Source organism: Sminthopsis crassicaudata, chromosome 5, assembly GCF_048593235.1.
Source record: "Sminthopsis crassicaudata isolate SCR6 chromosome 5, ASM4859323v1, whole genome shotgun sequence".
Taxonomy (NCBI): Eukaryota; Metazoa; Chordata; class Mammalia; order Dasyuromorphia; family Dasyuridae; genus Sminthopsis; species Sminthopsis crassicaudata.
Window position 1 is genome coordinate 304398091 of NC_133621.1, and position 13461 is coordinate 304411551.

General features: G+C 36.8%; 1 protein-coding gene across 3 annotated transcripts in view; it reads right to left on the bottom strand.

Moving 5' to 3' along the window:
* Positions 1-13461, bottom strand: part of SHISAL1 (shisa like 1) — a 122797-nt gene that overhangs the window by 59466 nt on the left and 49870 nt on the right. The window contains exons 1-2 of one of the 3 annotated variants that reach the window (XM_074271933.1): positions 5524-6671; positions 4939-5005 (exon numbers count right to left, since the gene is read on the bottom strand). The exons of 1 other annotated variant lie outside the window; for it this stretch is intronic. The gene's annotated coding sequence lies outside the window, so the exon portion shown is untranslated. Of the gene's footprint in view, positions 1-4938; positions 5006-5523; positions 6672-13461 lie in introns of those variants that run through there. One more of the 3 variants, XM_074271934.1, reaches the window with a different exon arrangement.

Sequence of the window (13461 nt, forward strand, 5' to 3'; positions counted from 1 at the left end):
TATATGCTTATCTCAATAGTTGAAGAAAAGACTTTTTTATTAAAGCTTTTTATTTACAAAGCATATGCATAGGTAATTTTTCCAATATTTCCAACATTGGAACTGATTTGAATCATCTCAATGTTGAAGAGAGCCATGTCCATAGTAATTGATCATTGTATAATCTTGTTGTTGCCATATATAATGATCTCCAGGTTCTGCTCATTTCACTTAGCATCAATTCATGTAAGTCATTCCAGGTCTCTCTGAAATCATCCTGCTGGTAGCTTCTTACAGAACAATAATATTCCATAATATTCATATACCATATTTTATTCAGCCATTCTCCAATTGATGGACATACATTCATTTTCCAGTTTCTTCCCACTACAAAAAGGATTGCCACAAACATTTTTGCACATGTGGGTCCCTCTTTCTTCTTTAAGATGTCTTTGGGATATAAGCTCAATAGAAACACTTCTGGGTCAAAGGGTATGTACAGTTTAATAACTTTTTGCGTATAGTTCCAAATTGCTCTCTAGAATGGATGGATCTGTTCACAGTTCCACCAACAATGTATCAGTGTCCCAGTTTTCCCACATCCCCTCCAACATATGGTTAGAAAGAGTTTCAATTTCTTCATCTGAAAATTATCTATTCATATCCTTTGACCCTTTATCAATTGGAGAATGGCTTGAACTATTGTAAATTTGACTCAATTCTGTATATATTTTGGAAATGAGGCCTTTATCAGAACCTTTGACTGTAAAAATGTTTTCCCAGTTTATTGCTTCCCCTCTAATCTTATCTGCATTAGTTTTGTTTGTACAGAAACTTTTTAACTTAATATAATCAAAATTATCTATTTAAGATTAATAATGATCTCTAGTTCTTCTTTGGTCACAAATTCCTTCCTCCTCCACAAGTCTGAGAGGTAAACTATCCTAAGTTTTTCTAATTTGTTTATGATATCATTCTTTGTCTAGATCATGAAACAATTTTGACCTTATCTTGTTATATGGTGTTAGGTATTGGTCTATGCCTTCTTTTTGCCACACTAGTTTCCAATTTTCCTGGCAATTTTTGTCAAATAGTGAATTCTTATCCCAAAAGCTGGGGTCTTTGGGTTTATCAAACAATAGATTGTTGTAGTCATTGGCTATTTTTTTATGTGAATCTAACCTATTCCACTAATCAACTTCTCTATTTCTTAGCCAGTACCAAATGGTTTTGATGACTGCTGCTTTATAAAATAGTTTTAGATCTGGTACAGCTAGGCCACCTTCATTTGCTTTTCTCTTCATTAATTCCTTTGAAATTCTTGACCTTTTGTTTTTCCAGATGAATTTTTTTGTTATTTTTTCTAAGTCAATAAAATAGTTTCTTGGGAGTTTGATTGGTATGGCACTAAATAAATAGATTAATTTAGGGAGTACCGTCATCTTTATTATATTCGCTCAACTTATCCATGAGCACTTGATATTTTTCCAATTGCTTAGATCTGATTTTATTTGTGTGGAAAGTGTTTTGTAGTTTTGATTATATAGTTCCTGACTTTCCCTTGGCAGATAGATTCCCAATTAGTTTATATTATCAACAGTTATTTTTAAATGGAATTACTCTTTGTATTTCTTGCTGTTGGATTTTATTAGTCATCAGAAAAGGCTTTTGACAAAACACCACACCTATTTTTATTAAAAACCACTAAAAAGCACAGGAATAAATGGAGTTTTCTTTAAAATAATAAGCAGTATCTAAAATTATCAGTAGGCATAATTTGTAATGGGGACAAATTAGGTGCATTTCCAATAATACTAGGAATGAAACAAGGATATCCATTATCACCAATATTATTCAATATGGTACTAGAAATGTTAGTTTTAGCAATAAGAGAATAAAAAGAAATAGATGGAATTAGAATAGGCAGTGAGAAAACAAACTTATCATTCTTTGCAGATGACATGATGATATACTTAGAGAATCCTAGAAAATCAACTAAAAAAACTACTTGAAATAATGAACAACTTTAACAAAGTTCCAGGATATAACATAAACCCACATATATTGTCAGCATTTCTACATATTACCAACAAAGCCCAGCAGTGGGAGATAGAAATAGAAATTCCATTTAAAATAGCCCTAGAAAATATAAATATTTGGGAGTTTACCTGCCAAGACAAACCCAGAAATTATATGAATACACTTTCAAAACACTTCACACAAATAAAATCAGATCTAAACAGCTGGAAAAATATCAATTGCTCACAGGTAAGCCAGATTAACATAATAAAAATAATAATTCTATCTAATTAATTTACTTTTTCAGTGCCATATTAATCAAACCAAGATATTATTTTATAGAGCTAGAAAAATAATAACAAAGTTTATCTGGAAAGGTCAAGAATATCAAGGGAATTATTGAAAAATAATAATGCAAAGAAAGGCGGCCTAGCTATACCAAATCTAAAACTATAGTAGAACATGGAAGTCATCAAACCTATTTGGTATCTAATAATTAGAATGTTAGGTCAGTGGAATAGGTTAGTATCCAAAGAAGCAAATGACTACAGAAACCTACTGTTTGATAAATCTAAGATTACAGTTTATGGAATAAGAATTCACTTTTTGACAAAAACTGCTGGGAAAACTGAAAAATAGCATGGCAGAAACTAGATATAGACCAATATTTCACACTACATACCAAAATAAGGTCAAAATGGGCACATGATTTTGAAATAAAGGATGATACGGTAAGTAAATTAAAAGAACAAATAATAGTTTACAGATCTATGGAAGAGGAAAGAATTTATGACTAAACAAGAGATAGGGAGCATTATCAAATGCAAAATGCATAATTTTGGTTACATTAAATAAAAAAAAAATTTGCACAAAATAAACCAATGCCACCAAGATTAGAAGGGAAGCAAAAATTTGGGAAACACTTTTTATAGCCAATATTTCTGATAAAGGCCTCATTTCTAAAATATATAGAGAAGTGAGTCAAATTTGTAAGACTATAAGTCATTCCCCAAATGATAAATGGTCAAAGAATATGAACAGGCAGTTTTCAGATGAAGAAATTAAAACTATAGTCATGAAAAATACTTTAAATCAGTATTGATTAGTAAAAAAGGTACTACCTCTCACCCATCATATTGGCTAATATAACAGAAAAGAAAAATAATAAATGTTTGGGAAGTTGTGAGAAAATAGGAACACTAATGTATTGTTGGTAGAGATGTGAATTGATCCAACCATTCTGAAGAACAATTTAGAACTATAGCCAAAGGGCTATAAATCTGCACATACTCTTTAACCCAAAAATAGCACTACTACGTCTGTATCCCAAGGAGATCATAAAAAAGGGAAAAGGAGCCATATGTTCAAAAATATTTATAGTAGCTTTTTTGTGGTGACAAAGAAATATAAATCAAAGGGGATGCCCATCAATTGGGGATTGCTGAACAAGTTGTGGTATACAAATGTAATGGAATAGTATTGTACCATGAGAAATGATGAGCAGGTGGATTTCAGAAAAAAACCTGCAAACTTACAAGAACTGATGCTGAGTGAAATGAGCACAACCAAGAGAACACTGTACATAGTAATGCCGACATTATGTTATGATCAAATATGACAGACTTAACTCTTCTCAGTAATACAACAATCCAAGACAATTCCAAAAGACTCAAGCTGGAAAATGCTTATCATATCCAGAGGAAAATACTATGGAGATTGAACAAGTCTCTTGTTTTTTCTTTCCTGTGGTTTTCCCTTTTATTCTGATTCTTCTTTCACAACATGACTAATGTGAAAATATGTTTTATAAGACTATACTTCTATAGCTTGCTTCAGATTGTCTTGGGAAAGGATATCAGGGGAAGGGAAAGAGGAAAAAAGTTGGAATTTAAAATCTTATAAAAATGAATGTGGAAACATTCTTTACATGTAATTGAAAAAATATTAAGTGGAAAAATAAATATTATTAAGTGGAAAAAAAAGATGAGGCCTTACCATCTGCTTTGCCTCTGCCCTCTAAGGACTAATGGACCTTCCCATGTGACTTATAGCTAAACCTTTCCTATACAATATCTTTTCCTTTGAAATAGAAACTCCTGAGAGTACTCTACTATCCTATTTTTCTTTCTATGTCTTTACTATTTTGCACAGTGTTTAGCACATAATAAACATTTAAAATGCTTCATTCATTCACTTAGGGCTCTTTGAAATTAGGAATTATTTCCTTTCCCCCTTTATATCCTCAGGGCAGAATAAAGAGCCTGCATACAAGGTTGTTTAATAAATGTCTATGAAGTGAATAAATGAAGAATGAGGGGTTGCCTTCATATGGAATCTTTCTGAAAGAATATGATTTTAGAAAAGTCACTGATTCTCCTTGGCCTCAGTTTCCTTTTCTGTAAAAACAAGGGAATGGGCTCCATAGTTTCCAAGATCCCTTTACTCTAAATCTGGATTCTAAATCAAGCATTTATTGTAATGCTTATCCATTTTTATTTGGGGCTAGAACTGGGGCTTCATTGGTAGTGAGAACTTTGAGAGACCTTGCTCAGGTAGAACTGTATCTGCTGAATAGTAAAATCTTAGAGTAGGTAAGCTAACCTGAGCTCTGTGAACTTAGGTCACAAATTATATAGTCCAGTAGAGTTGGCTTCCCTTGTAATCCTATTTGTTTTATTCATTTCACAACATGATACTAAGATGGGGTCCATGAGTTTTACCAGACTAAATGCCCAATGGAGTCAGGACATAGGCGAGGTTAAGCTTAGAAAGATTGCATAGGAGGCACTTAATAAAGGAATATTGGATTGGGTGGTTACTTCTGTGCATGAGGTATTCCCCCCTACCACCATTTGACCAAAATCTCTATGAGGGTATATAGTGGCTGCCCCATAAATGCTTGCTCTGTGTGAAAGGAAGCTGAAAATATAATATGCTCACCTGGTCAGGTCATTCTAAGATAAGATTCCCTGCAGGTGTCATGCTTTTGAACTTTCTATAGGAAAACCTGAAAGAGAAAACTGGGACCTAAGCATTGGGAAGTTGGCATGGGCATCTTTATTAAGACTCTAAAATGACAGGAGCCACCAGGGTACTTGGTGCCAGCCAGTGTCTGTTCAGGTTGTCCTGTGGCATGGGGGAGGGAAGCAGCAGAGAACAGCAGGTGAGGAGGAAGCCCAGCAGCAGGAGCTGAGGAGGCAGTTCTGAGGACTCTATTTGGTTTTATAATTGGATCCTTCGATATATGTATTTTAAGCACACACAGCATCAGAACCACGGGGAGGCGGCAATGCATCTCTGCCTCAGGAGAGCTGGTTAAGTCCCATCTAGGAGATCTGGCTTTAGAAGCAGTGATGGCACCGGGGCAGGGCCAAACAGGTGTCCCCACCCTCAACTGCAACAGTTGCTGCTTAAATTTGGCCAAAAAACTGAATACTAGCAGTAGAACAGGTTTGGGGAGACATGATTTCTCCTGTGTGGATCCCTCCCATTCATTATCTGGCATGGATCCCAACCTCCTCATACCTCAGTAGGTGGATTCACACATAATTGTGACCAAGCAAATCTGGTGACTGGGCTGACCTTCTGGTGAGCCGGGACTGTTTCCAGACAACAGCCATACAGTCTGTCACTTGGCCTGGGCCTGATGCCCATCTAGATTGGTAGGATTCACCCCAGTTTGTGCTCTGGGGCCACAGCTTGGAGAACTTGGGGTCAGCATCACATCACAATAAGAAATCAGAGAATGCCATCAGCAGACGAGTCATAATAAGAGCTGATTTCTATAGAACTCTTTTTAGTGACTAGACAGGAGTATGGATTCAAAGAAGGAACCCACCAGGTCATTTGGTCCCACTTGTTCAGTTTACAAGTGAAGAAACTGAAACCTGTAGATTATCTTGGGAGCTTCTCAAGAGTATAAACTAGTCCCTAGTAATCATTCTCTGCTCCAGTACCATGGCCAGCAGCAGCCCAAAGCACTTAATGAATCTTTCCTTATCACAGGCTCAGAAGACCATTGGTCTAGAGCTGGAAGAAGCCAAACTCCAAATTTTTTTTAATAGATTCACAGATAAGGAAACTGAGGCTGAGAATAGTTAGCTTGCCCAGGTTCACACAGTTAAGTAAATATATGAGGTAGGAGTTGTACATGAATATTACTGACTTCAAATCCAGTCTCTCTACACATGACACCATACTGCCTCAGCCAAGGCCACACAAGCAGTAAAGTCAGAGCTGGAATTTAAACCTGAGTTCCCTTGATGGCAAATCAGAAGCTTTGGATTTGAGGCATGACTTTGCCCTTTATTAACTATATAATCTTGGGCAAGGATAACCTCTCTCTGCCTCAATTTTTCATCTGTAAAATAAATATAATAGGAATTTTCTTTCTGACAAAGAGGTTTTGAAACAAGCCATTGTAAGCTATAAAGTATATAGAAATGTGTGCTAAGACACCTGTCAGATTGGCTAAGATGACAGGAAAAAATAATGATGAATGTTGGAGGGGCTGTGGAAAAACTGGGACACTGATGCATTGTTGGTGGAGTTGTGAAAGAATCCAACCATTCTGGAGAGAAATTTGGAACTATGCCCAAAAAGTTATCAAACTGTGCATACCCTTTGATACAGCAGTGCTACTACTGGGCTTATATCCCAAAGAAATACTAAAGAAGGGAAAGCGACCTGTATGTGCCAAAATGTTTGTGGCAGCCCTTTTTGTAGTGGCTAGAAACTGGAAAATGAATGGATGTCCATCAATTGGAGAATGGTTGGGTAAATTATGATATATGAATGTTATGGAATATTATTGCTCTGTAAGAAATGACCAGCAGGATGAATACAGAGAGGCCTGGAGAGACTTACATGAACTGATGCTGAGTGAAATGAGCAGAATTAGAAGATCATTGTATACTTCAACAACGATACTGTATAGCGATGTATTCTGATTGAAGTGGATATCTTCAACATAGAGAAGAGCTAATTCAGTTCCAGTTGATCAATGATGGACAGAATCAGCTACACCCAGAGAAGGAACACTGGGAATTGAGTGTAAACTGTTTGCACTATTGTCTTTCTTCCCAGGTTACTTTTACCCTCTGAATCCAATTCTTCCTGTGCAACAAGAAATTCGGTTCTGCACATATATATTGTATCTAGGATATACTATAACACATTTAACATATATGGGTTTGCCTGTCATCTATGGAAGGGGGTAGAGGGAAAGAGGGGAAATTCGGAACAGAAGTGAGTACAAGGGATAATGTTGTAAAAAAAATTACCCATGCATATATACTGTCAAAAAATTATAATTATAAAATAAAATAAATTAAAAAATAAAAAATTATAAAAAAGAAATGTGTGCTAAGAGAAGCTATCCATAACTCTTAGCCTGGCATTCAAGAACCCCTATAATCTGGCTAAAACCTACCTTGGGTTATAACGGATTGAGTACTAGGTACAGAGTCAGGAAGACCTGAGTTCAAATCATTTATCCTCTTTACCTCAGTTTCCTCACTTGTGAAATGAGCTGGAGAAGAAGATGGCAAATCACTCTAGTGCTAAGAAAACTCTTACAGAGAGTTAGGCATGATTGAAATAACTGAACAATAACAAAAACCTGCTTTTCCATTTCATTTCACATCCCACGTCCATCCATGTGCTCTAAGCTGGACTACTCATTATCCCTAAGGCACATCCCGTCTTTCCTGATTCTGTCTTTATTTACTGCATTACTCATTCCACCATGCCTTCTGCCCTCCAACTTTTTAAAATTGTATACAATAGTGGATATCCAGCACCATCTTGCCTCCCCCAGATCTTCCCTGATCATCAGAGGGGATTTTTCCCTGCTGGACCCTTTGCCTAAAGACAAGTTCTGTTTTGTATTTGAATTGTTGGTGCATGTGCCTTATTCCTCACAACTAGACTGCAAGGTCTTGGAAGATAGGGCTTTGCTGACCTCTGCTTCTTCCAGTTCTCAGAATAGGATTGTACAAAATAAATGTTTAATGAACATTTTCTGAGGTCAATTAACTTTTCAATAAATCTAGGGGAGTCAGGTATCATTAAGTATAAAAGCTCTTGAATAAGCTTGGGAAATTTAACATTCATTCATTCATTCATTAAATAAACATTTATTTGCTGTGTACAGAACCCAATGTTGGGTGCTGGGGGGAAAGAAGAGGTATAGATATGACAGAATCCTTGCCTAGAGAGAATTTGCTGATTATTAGGGATAAGGTACAGATAACTAGCTTTATTGGAGAAGGGGCAAAAACAAAGTGTTATGTGAGTGAGGGCTGAGAAAAAAGGTCCAAAAAAGGGAATTAGGACAGGTTTCCTAGAGGAAGTGATGATTGGGTTGGTTACTTGAGAAAGATTTTGCACCTTTGGTACTAAGTTATTTATTTTCCTCTTTTTTCTTTCTTCTAGAACTCTCATTTCCTTTCTCATTCTTTTCCCTATAGCTCTAATTTCATTTAGATAGCCACTTAAGCATGCTTATTTTATTTCTTCCATAACCTTGGTACACATATGAATTTCTTTGAGGTTTTGCTTATAAATAATATAGTTATTTTCTTCTGGGTTTGTTTCATGAGATTCTCTAGCCCCATAATATTTTGTTATAATTGATGTTATCTTCTCTTGACCCATTTCCTTGTTTTTTTCTTTTCTTTGCTCATTTCTCCAGACTTACTTCTTGAATTGGGACTTTGCATTGGGACCATCCACTGTGTTATTTTGGAAAGAATAATGACACCTTCTCTGATATTTCTCTATATGATTTGGAGTCAAAGTAATGAACACTGAATTTTTCAAGGGCATCAAAAACATCTGCATTTGAAACCATCTAAGTAAAATACTTTGATTGAAGATGCTGATTATTATTTCTCTGAAAGTTTATGCCTCTCTTGCGGGAATTTAGAACCCTCATTTGGAAATAGGGAACCAGCTGATGGCTCCAAGGACCTTTAAATAGACCTCTCATCTAGTTACCTTGGTTTATACTTTCATGTCCTTGCCCCTTGACATACAACTTCAAATTCTAATCTTCCCTGACTTACCTCTAGTCATTGCATTGGAAAGCTTCCATGATCTATACTCCTAAATTGGATTTTCTGGCTAGACCCCTTTCTCAATGTCCACAGGCACATGGTTCTGTCTTTGTTTGGGATTAGCCTGGCAAAATGCACTTATTGGAGTTTCTCCTTTGATTTCTTGATCATTTCTCAGTCCAGTGGTCTTTTAAGAACTCTTGCTGGAGTGTTTTACTGGGCTTATATCCAAAAGAAATCTTAAAGGAAAGAAAGGGACTCACGTGTTCAAAAATGTTTGTGGCAGCCCTTTTTGTAGTGGCAAAAAACTGGAAACTGAGTGGATGCCTATCAGTTGGAGAAAGACTGAATAAGTTATGGCATATGAATGTTATGGAATATTATTGTTCTATAAGAAACTATCAGGAGGATGATTTCAGAGAGTCCTGGAGAGACTTACAAGAACTGATGCTGAGTGAAATGAGCAGAACCAGGAGATCATTGTACATGGCAACAGCAATATTATTATATGATGATCAATTCTGATAGACATGGGTCTTCTCCACAAGGAGATGATTCAGGCCAGTTCCAATGATCTTGTGATGATGAGAGCCATCTAGAATTTTCACTTCTTTTGTTGTTTGCTTGATTTTTTTTCTCATTTTTTTTCCTTTTTGATCAAATTTTTCTTGTGCAGCAAAAAATGTATAAAAATACATGCCTATATTCGATTTACACATATTTTTATCATGTTTAACATATATTGGATTACTTGACATCTAGAAGAGGGGTGGGGGGAAGAGGAGGAAAAATTAGAACACAAGATTTTGCAAGGGTCAATATAGAAAAATTATCTTTGCATATGTTTTGAAAATAAAAAGCTTCGGGGCAGCTAGGTGGCACAGTGGATAGAGCACCAGCCCTGAAATCATGAGGATCTGAGTTGAAATCTGGTCTCAGATACTTAACACTTCCTAGCGGTGTGACCCTGGATAAGTCACTTAACCCCAATTGCCTCAGCAAAAAAAGAAAAGAAGTTTCAATTAAAACAAACAAACAAACAAACAAACAAACCTTGGTGGAGTAATGTGGAAAGAATGGGCCTTTTCTGCTTCCTTTTATACAGTCACCTTGATAAGAGTGTTTCAGCATTTGAGTTTGGCTTTAAAATCTCCTTACTATATATTTAATATTCAAATCTAAGTCAAATAATTGCACACAAAATAAGAAATAAAATCGTACCTAAACCTTCAACATTTAGCAAAATAGGATCATGTGAATTAATAGACCACAAACAAAATTACTCTGTTCTCAAGTGTATTGGAAGCTCTGCTACATTAAGTCCTGTTTTTCATCACACACACACACACACACACACACACACACACCCCAGACATGATGCATCTACAAATGTGTAGTTGTTCTCTATGTACACAGTTCTGCTTCTGCTGATTTCACATTTCATCACCTCATTTAAGTGTTATTTGAATTAGGCTTTAAAGAAAGAGGGAGGAAGGGCATTCTAGGCATTGGGAACAGAGAGTAAAGGCTTTGGTTTGGTCATGTTAATTTTCTCCATATGTGTGACTCTCTAGACAAGGGGACAACTCATTGTTTCTGGTGCAGATTCAACAATTTCCCATTAGCATGTGTTTACTCCTACTTTTCCTTATGGCTAAGTATTCCACTTTCCTGACTGTTGATATATCTGCTATGCTTCAGGTACTAGATTTAGTGCCTCTTCCTCCAGGGAGCCTTCTCTGATCTCCCCCCTTACTTCTCCCAATCAGAAGTGATCTCTTTAAACTTGTAAAATACAATTCTTTGTTTGTTCTCTTCAGACACATAATCTAATTTTGCATTCTGAATGTATGTTTTTGTGTATGTGTGTATATTTATCTTTATAAAACCACAGATTCCTTGAGGACAGGAATTGAATCTTATCTATCTTTATTTTGCGTCTTTATATTAATATTTCTTCCTCAGCACCTAGCTTGTCATTCTGAACTTGGTAAGTTCTTAATCTATATTTTTTTAAGAAAGAAAGGATGGACAGGAGAGACATCTTAGGAAGATTACTGAAGAAGGGGCATGAAAGATGCACTCGAGGGGAAAGAGGAGGGAGGTGAGGAGATCCGGTAAGTCAATTATTCATTCAACATTTATAAGATATCTACTGAGTACAGAGAATTATGCTAGCCTCAAGGGGAGACAAAAAGAATCAGGATTTAGGTGAGAAAAGAATGTTAGTAAAAGCAAACCCATCCACCCACTTTTGCAAAAATAAACAAACCAAAACAAACCAAACCAAAAAAACAAAAACAAAAACAAAAAAACCTGAAACTCTAACAGGAAGTCCTTAGCCCTACAACCACAACCTCATCTCTAGGGAACTGGTAAGGTCTCTGAGAATGACAAGAGCTGGCCAAGGTACTGAACACCAGGGTCTTTTTTGGACCCAAATTGTTGGCCAGAACTTCTCTACAAGAGCACTTTAAATATCTGTCTTCAGAGACCCTTGATTCTCAACCAGTCTAAGCTTCTCCCAAGAAGTGTGGAATTTCAGGTTCTTTTCCCAAATCAGTTCACAGTTGCAAAAATAAACCAGCCCTACTGAGCCTTTTGTGTGATGACAGGGAGTGAATGTGGGCGCTGAGTACAAGGGGGAAGGAAAAAAGATACAGATCCCCAAATAGAGATGGGCCGATCTGTGACACCAAGGATGAAGATCAGACCTTTGGGTATCCTGCTGACCTTGCACCCCTATACTTGCTAATAATTGGGCTCAGTATCATTGTAGTAAAAGCTTAGAAAATAACCCCAATTTCATCTAGAAACACTTTTAAGGTTTACAACAACCACTCCCCACATCCTAGACCACCATGGAACTTAAGACTACTACTCTACTGAAACAGTCTACTTAGCACAGCCAACGGAGAAAAGACCAAAGTATAGGAAGACCTCATTACTCCCACCTAGACCAAGAGGCCTTGGAAAGCAGGGTCTTACTGACTTTGGTCTCCTTCAGCACTGGTAACCTAAGCTTAAATCCACCCTGGCTGGGAGACCTGAGGCAATTCACTAAGGGGCTTCTCAAGGCGAAACTTTCAAAACTAAAAGTCGCAGGACAATAGTTGTTCTGCTGGGGTGAAGAAAGCTTCACTTTGGGAGCTTCCTTCAATAGATTTATAGAATGATTGCGTCTTCAGATGGTCCTTTTAGAACCCCCAAAGCCCAGGGGTTCAGAGACACTGAGGTGCCTAGTCATATAATTAGTAAGTGCCAAAGGAGTGATTTGAATCCAGGTCCTCTAACTTGGTACCAGTATTCTTTTCATCATAAAAGAAGCTTAAGCTTCTTTCAGGAAAAACAAAAACAAAGACAACCACATTTGCAAGGCTCCAATTATAATGAGGATGTCCTAGTCCATTTCTCCAAACACACACCAAACCATCTAGGATTATAAACCCCAGGTGACACGCCTGTACACAGTCACCTTGTACCTTGGTCACAATAAAGGAATTCTAGCAACATGAGAAGGTTTGTTTGTGAAAATCCTACTAGCTGAAAGAGTCTGACATGATAATAATAGATATTGCTGCCACAGCCCCTTAAGTTTAGAGGCTCACCAGCCACTCTGTGAGAGAGATATGGGTAAGTCAAAATCATTCTCAAGCCTCAATTAATTTCCCTGTAAAATGGAGACAACATACTTACATAAACTATGCTGTGGGAGGTTGTTGTGAAGATGCAGAGAAAGAATGAGCTGGGGGATGCTTTCTAAGGCTTTAATGGAGGGGTAATGTCAGCCTCTTTTATCATCATAACATTGATAGTCAATCAGTTGACAAGAATTTACTGAGCCCCTAGAGCAAATTACTTAACTTGATTCCTCATCTGTAAAATAAGCTGGAGAGTGAAATGGCAAACCACTCCAGTGTCTCTGACAAGAAAATCCCAAATGGGGGCAGCTAGGTAGTGCAATGGATAAAGCACCGGTCTTGAAGTCAGGAGGACCTGAGCTCAAATCTGGTCTCAGACACTTAACACTTCCTAGCTGTGTAACCCTGGGCAAATCACTTAACCCCAAGTGCCTCAGCAAAAAAGAAAGAAAGAAAATCCCAAATGGGGTCACAAAGAATTGAAGAGAACTGAGATGATTGAACAATTACAGCAAAAATATGCTAGGTGCTTCCTGAGTGCTGGACATATAAATACATATAAATAACAACAATATTGATGATGACAATTAGCATTTATGCAATACCTACTATGTGTTGTTGTTACCTTTCCAGAATCCATGCATAATAAATGTAAAGTTTAATACTGGATAACTCAGACTTAGGCCTTCTCATTCCCTTCTTCTGCATGTGCAGAAAACCTTCCTGATTTTGCCTTCCCAGAAAAGCTGTCTTTTGAAAGGCAA